The sequence below is a fragment of the Fulmarus glacialis genome, unplaced genomic scaffold (genome assembly GCF_000690835.1).
Source record: "Fulmarus glacialis isolate BGI_N327 unplaced genomic scaffold, ASM69083v1 scaffold23962, whole genome shotgun sequence".
Classification (NCBI taxonomy): Eukaryota; Metazoa; Chordata; class Aves; order Procellariiformes; family Procellariidae; genus Fulmarus; species Fulmarus glacialis.
In genome coordinates this window covers 16,040-23,099 of record NW_009197532.1, presented here as the reverse complement: position 1 = coordinate 23,099, position 7,060 = coordinate 16,040, and the positions used below count along the sequence as shown (strand labels likewise).

The window sequence follows — 7,060 nt, the reverse complement described above, 5'->3', positions numbered from 1 at the left end:
TAAAATTTTATTCAAATAGATCTCTCATCTTGGCCATACCACAGGTGTAACCAGTTGAATCTTGTAAATGAAGGACTTAAAGCTTTTGTATTTACTTTCTTACTTCCTTTAAATTTCTAGGTTCCTCCCTCTTCTTCCCCTGCTGTATTCTGCAGTAAAAGTGGTGGAGGTTCCTTGCTTCCAGGCACAGTTTTTAACTCACTTGAAACATCTTAATTTGCAAGTTTAATTCAGTCTGTTTCACGTAGTTATCTTTCAAATTAATTTTGTCTTCTGTAACATTTAAACAGCTTTCTAGGCATAAGGAATAATAGGCATGGATTGGTTAGAAAGACACTTCTGAAGTAGATAATTAAATAACTTTAAAACATTTTAAAAGAGGGAAGTCAAAAGCTAATGTTGCTTTATGAAGTGGCATGTGCACATGTGGTTTTTGTTTTATCTGCATAAATCACTGACACTTCTTTTTCTTGTTATAGGCCATTGAACAAAAAATCAAAGGTAAGTTACTTTAGAGTTATTTCTATTCTGTGTATAATTTCTGTATTTTTAAATATGTTGAATCAAATGGGTCACCTGAAAGCTCTTCTCAAACTAAAAGATGGGATCCTTGAAACTTCAGTTGCACTTTTTCAAACAGTGACCACAAAAGACTAGAAGAGTAGTGGCTAAGGGTTTATTCCAGGGATTGGAGTCTTCTGTTCTTCCTATTTTCTGTTCTTAATTACTTATACAGCACCAGGCATATACATAATACCTTGAGTTCTTTTCCTTATTTGCTTTTTTCCTTCCCCTCTTTGCTTTGGAAAGTGCAGAAACACTCTAACACTTCAAATATGGCCATGTGTATATATAGATCCACGTAATGGATCTGTTTGAAACTTAATTTCCAAATAATCTAAGTGCAACTGGGGTTGGGAATGCTTGATAGACGAGTAATTGATATGTCTGGTTTTAACTAACTGTTGCATGTGGAGAGTTCATCCTGACAAAATGATCAAGATGACAGTATCTGAAAGCTGTAATTTCGATGTTCAGTGGCAGGCTGGGAACACTGCAGTTGTTCTGAATGTTTGTGAGTTTTATACAGATCTCCATTCCAACTGGCTTCTATAAAGGGGGAAAAAAAGATTCTTTTCACTTTCTTTTTAATTCTAGCTCATAACCTGTTAGTTGGGAAGTGGATAATAATTGCGTAAGTGATCATGTGGAGTGCTTGCTGAATCCCCGTTTTCTGGGAACATTGGGTTTAATTTAATACTTACTTGAGCAGTGGTAGAAACAGGAGCTCAGAAGCCCTGCTTAGCAGAGATGCAATTACTGTTGGAAAAATCAAAAAGTGTTTGAAGTGCTGTTCTGGCATGAAGGTAGTAAAATGGTAAAGGACATACTGCGCTTGAAGAGGCAAAGAAACAAACGAAAGTGTCCATTACTGAGGTGTGTGTTTGAAGAAGCATCCTCGTTTGCATGTGGTTGAAATGGAGGAGGCAGGTTCCCCACATAAAAAATGTGCCAATTCTCCTGCCGAGGACTGCAGTACCAATTACCGGGTATCAGGAGACACGTTTACGTCTGGTTTATTTAAGTGCAATGTGTACTTTAGTGTGTGTGTTTAAAAGGTTAAAAAAAAAAAAAAGATTGAGTATGACCAATGGTTTTCAGCGTGTGACGATGCTCTCTGCAGGGAATGAGGGCAGCCTGGGTTTCGTGTCTTGGGGAAGTCTCCTACGTGCCACTTTTGAGGAAGCTGATGTTTTGGTTATGGAGTATTGATCGCTTGAGGCAGAGGGAGCTGCCAGAGCATGGTGGCTGCAGGAGTGTTGGTGCACATTCCTGCAGCCGATGTCAGTAATGGAAGCTTATGTTCTGTATGTGGAACGGTCCTGTGGGTTTCATGGAACTGACTATAGGTCCTGGCCCCTCCAGCCTGGCTCTGGTCACTGAAATCAGTTGGGAATTCTATGTTTGTCTTTAGGTGCAGGACTGCATACTTAATGCAAGTGCAGGAAGAGTATTGTAATTAATAAATACTCTTCACTTGTTTTTTAAAGCACCCTTTTTCAAGCAGTGCATGGAATTGCATTTGAAGTACAGGCTAAGCATTTGTTTTCTTCTGTATATTCCTACTATAAGGCTTCTAAGGTAATAGACCAGATTTAAAGAATTGTGAAAGTGTTTTGGTTTATGCTGAAGTAATAAAATATATCTGAAAAGATAGCGAAGAAGGAAAATGATAAAATACTTTGCTGTAAATAATAACATCCATTTTGAATGAACATTTGACCTATGTACTTATGCTGCGCTGGCATCCATGCGTCACATCAGGGAGGAGGCTGCAAAAGCAAATGGCTAAAAATAGCATGGAGACAGGAGGGCAGTAATTCTGCTCAGTAGGCTACCTGATGGTAATCTTCAAATTGAAAAAAAATTCTTTTGAAGGACAGAGTAAATTTTTTCTTTCTTTCTTTTTTGTTAATTTTCTCATTGGAGGCCTAATGTTTACTGATGGAAGTATTAAGTTCCAACTTTAATGTTACATTATTATTAAAAGGGTATTTCAGGAAGTTTAGCAGGAATTTAGAGTTGTCAAAGAAACGCAGGCTGGCAGTCCTTCTGAAGACGTACAGACATTATGGGATTCAGATATGCAACTTTTTGCAACAGTTTCTATAGGAACAAAATTCATTGCTTATGTTGAACATAGCTTTCATTGTTTCAACAGTTTTGCCTACTTGTATTCAGGATGCAAATTAATGTTTCATTAGTTTCCAAGTTTCCATCGCGTTAGTGTCTTAAATAATTTATTCTGTGCATGAGCTGAAGATAAAATACAAGAGCATAGGATCTCTAAATAATTCAGAATTATCTTCCTTCTTTCAGAAAAGTAGCTGGTTAAGTGGTAGGGGTGGGTAGGGAGGTTATTTCTTGTTTTTAAGCGTAGTTTGGATGGCTCCGAAATGTTGTTTTAGCTAAGGTAGAAACTGTTGTTGTACCAGCTGAAGTAGCTATGGTGTTCGTGTAAAAATTATAAGACTACCTTCCAAGGAAGTTAATGGTGCTGATTTTTTTTTTTTTCCTGTTCAGGATTGGAAATGGAAGTAATGAAGATGATGCTAATATAAATGTTTCTGGTACAAGAAGCATTTTAATACTGTAGTATTGTCATTAAAAATGCATGTATGTCATTCCTGTGGATTTCAAATATTCTAACGTGTCTAGTTTTATACATCTGGTTTTATTAAAAGAGGGAAGAGGCAGTTCATAGGAGTTAGAGATGAATGTATTATTTAGTTGCTAAGTGGAAGGTTTTTCTATTTGTGCAGCAGCTAGCATAACAAATTCATACATCGACAAGTGCCCTCCAAGTGCTCTTGTACCAGGTATTTTAGGAAAAAATAAGTATCATTTGAAAGTCCTTATTTGTTGAGAATACTGTAGAATTGTCAATGGTTGTGGTATTCCTTCTAGCTTGGCAAAATACGTATTTTTGTTGTGTTTAATGTCAGTACTATTAAAGACAGACAAATCAATCCATTTAACCTAAATTTCTCCTAAAACAGGACTCTGGAAACCGCACTGTGGCCACGAGTAGCTAGTGATAAGCCAAGCACTAAAGTAAATGCTATTGCAGAAGAATGTTTGAGTTTTGTTGTATATGCTCACTTCAGTAATCATGGTGTACTTCTGCAGAATGAGATTTCATTATGAGACGAAATATCTTTTTGTGCACACTTTAATGTGTGTACATAATACCCTGGTGAAGTAATTTAGAAACTTTGAACAGTAATGTTTATGTTGATGCCAGCGTTGTGGTTAGTTGTTCTGAATGCTTTTGTGCTTTGCGAAACAGTACAAGCTAGAGCTGAAAACATCTGTCAATCTTCAGCTCTAAATTCCCCTGCTTTGTAGAAGGCAGAGGCATAAAGTACTACTTTTATTGCAGAACAGAATAAACTTTGAATCAACCACTGAAACGGAAAGTGCTTTTAAAAATAGCTGGGTGTGGAATTGAAATCTTTGACTCATATTTCCCACCTTGGAAACTTCTTATTCATTTTCTTCTCTGTGAAGCAAAATTGCCCGAATACACTAACTCTTCTGTTTTTTGTCAGGTTTCTTTTTCACTTGCCTAACTATGCTTTTCCTGATTGGAAAAACTGTTATGTTAGCTTTTAAATCTTGAAAGCGAATAGCAAAAATGAACAGAGTAAGAAATGCTTGCTATTAAAATTACCCGTAGCAATGGCATACAACTTACCTTTGTGCGGATCTTCAGGGGTTAATGAATTGGCAAACAGTTAGATATTTTCCAGATCAGCTAGCTGAGCTTACAGCTGCGGCCATTTTTCCACAACGAAAATTCTAGCACTACATCTTACGTGTGTCAGCTTGAAAGCCAGACTTCCTCTGTTTGCCCTTCAGCATTCCAGCACTGACAACTCTTTGGGGCATGACACGCAGGGAGAGAGCATTACAATACATTTTTAAGAGGTCAGCTTCAACAGCAGCAAGAAGAAACATTTAAATGACAGCTTGGTGCTGTTCTTTGTGTGGTTTAGTAGACGATTTGATCTTTGTACGCTGATTCTGTGCGAGTGAGAAACTTTTCCATCTGCATTAAAGTTATTCAAACAGCTGCCATTTTTTTTATTGGAGGGGGAGTTTAAGTGACTGGGCCCCTACTCCAGGAGGAGTTGGCAGGCAGCACTCCTGGAGCAGTAAAATGACACCATGCTTCTCCTCCATTTTCTAATGAAATCTGCAGAGTGGGAAAGCAACACAAGTTGGAAGCGTCTTTCTTTGGAATCTCTCTGTAAACTGTAACTTCACCATCCCCTGCTTTGTGGGTTTTCAGCAGGTTTGTTCTTTATGAAAATCTGTCATTTTTAATATTCATTTCTGTAAAGTTGCTATTACTAGTCAAGTAAATTAACTGTGATAGACTGTAAGTCTGTTAATATTATCTTTCTGCCTTAATATGATTCAAAATAAAATACTGGTGTGCAGGACAAACTTTTATTAAACAAGCAACTTGTTTATAACAAATTAAAATACTAATATAATGATTAAGGGGTGTTGGAATTTATAGTAGCCATATTGGAATATTAATGTATTATTTAGTCTTCCGTGAAGTTGAGGACCAGAAAATGTTGGACAGGATAAATTGTATAGCTTAAAACTTACTCTGTGGTACTCAGGGAAGCGAAGGCAAGGGAATTCTGTTGCACTTCTGATTAATTTCAGTTTGAAATTAACATGCAAATGTAAAGTCTGCATATTACCCTGTTATCTGGTAAGATTTCTATTTAGTTTGCTGATCATAGTAGAAAGAATTACCGTATTCGCTAAGGAAATGAATGCATAGAATATATGACAAAATTTTCTTAAACTGTTTGTAAAGTCTTGTTCATGTTGTAGCTTAGGGGCTGGCTTGGCAGAAAGTAGCTTCTTTATTAGTTGCTCTCTTTTATCGTTGAAAGTGATTTGATAACAGAATTCCGTGGACTTGCAGGTAATAATATGCACTTTGTCTTAAAGTAGCTTTAATTAGGAAAGTAAAGTATTAACGTTGCTGCGTTGCAGTACTGCCCTAAACATGCTACTGCAACTCTGGATGTCTCGTGGAATGTCATATAGAAATGATTTTACTTTATCTGAGAGGAGCAATTGTATGTGGATGGTAGTAGTAGTGTAGAAAAAGTGAATCTCTTTCATTGACCATGTTGTATGTTGGATTAAAAATCTCTTCAAGCGAGGTGTACTTTCCACTTAAGCTGACAATAAAAAAAAAAAGCCTAAATACAGTGTGCAAAAGGCTGAAGGATGTAGTTGTCCCTAAGTGGTGCCATTACTGTATGACTACTTTGTTGGCTTGATAATGATATACTGGCTGCAAAAAGTGGTTGTTTTCCACGTATCACTGTCAGCACACCTCAGGTGTAGGCTGAACTATGCTTTAGACTGTAAAGAGTAATTAGTCTGAATCAGTTGCAGCAGAAGGCATATTGATAGATCAAAAAGTTAAGATTTGGGCAGTAGTTACACAGATTGTGGTATGTGAAGAATTTTTTTTTTTTTTTTAAATTTCAAAGCTTGTTGCAGTACCTAGACCACAGAAATGTGCTAAGTGCTTATGCATTAAATTGTTGACAAATTCTTAGCTATTTGCTAAAATGGCTTCCCCCCCCAAGGCTTAGTCATTTTCAGTTATTTTAATTGTTTTTAAACCTGGAAATCTGAAGAGGAATAAATGGAAATAGATTTGTTTAAGACTTCTTTGTATTTGTGAAATTCAGTTTTGATCATAATTTGTTGTCACATTGTATGCGTCAAAAAATTGTGCAAGGGATGTGGTCTGAGTTACCTATTTTTTTAATATAGGTAACAACTTAATTTGATGGAATCTGATATGGTGTTGGTGATTTTTATCAACTTGCCAATTTATCTTAATAGCTTTTGAATATCTTCTATTCCCCATGCTCTGTACATTAAATTGACTTATGTCTTGGCCATTCCTCTCCTTAATTCTGTCCTTCTCCAGTCAGCTGTGAAATAGAGAGAGCTGGGTCACTGCTGTGTCAGAGCAGGGGAGATGGTGGGGCTGGGGAGTGAGCGTGCTGGTGAGCCGCTGAAGCCGGGTACTCCTCCCCTCCCCTTGAGACTTCTGTCAAAGGCCTGTATCTGGCCACCTGTGAAACAAGGAGGTCCCTAAAATTTTTCTTTTCTACTTATTCTTAAGTAACCTGAATATAATATTCCTTTAAAACACAACTCAGCTGCTGATTCTTAAGTGACGTTTTATTCTAAAGGCCTTCATGTTTGTGTTTTTCAAAATACATAACTGTGTATTATAGTAGAAATTTAAAAACACAGTCATAAGTAACATTGACAGTATTCACTGTCATTGATTCTTTAAACAAAAGTTTAAGGAGTTTGCTTTCTTTTTTATTTTTATGTTGTATTACATGTATCTGTTCCTGAAAGTGAATGATAAAATGATCTTTAAACAAAACAAAAAAAATTAAAAAGCCCCAGAAAACTACATTTTCAGTCATGTAGT

The 7,060-nt window shown here is 36.6% G+C and overlaps 1 protein-coding gene across 1 annotated transcript in view; it reads left to right on the top strand.

Annotated features, from left to right (window-relative positions):
- Positions 1-485: 485 nt before the first annotated feature.
- Positions 486-7,060, top strand: part of LOC104072963 (trinucleotide repeat-containing gene 6A protein-like) — a gene marked incomplete at its 3' end in the record, with an annotated part of 22,374 nt that continues 15,799 nt past the window's right edge. The window contains exon 1 of the mRNA XM_009572584.1: positions 486-501. The remainder of the gene's footprint in view (positions 502-7,060) is intronic.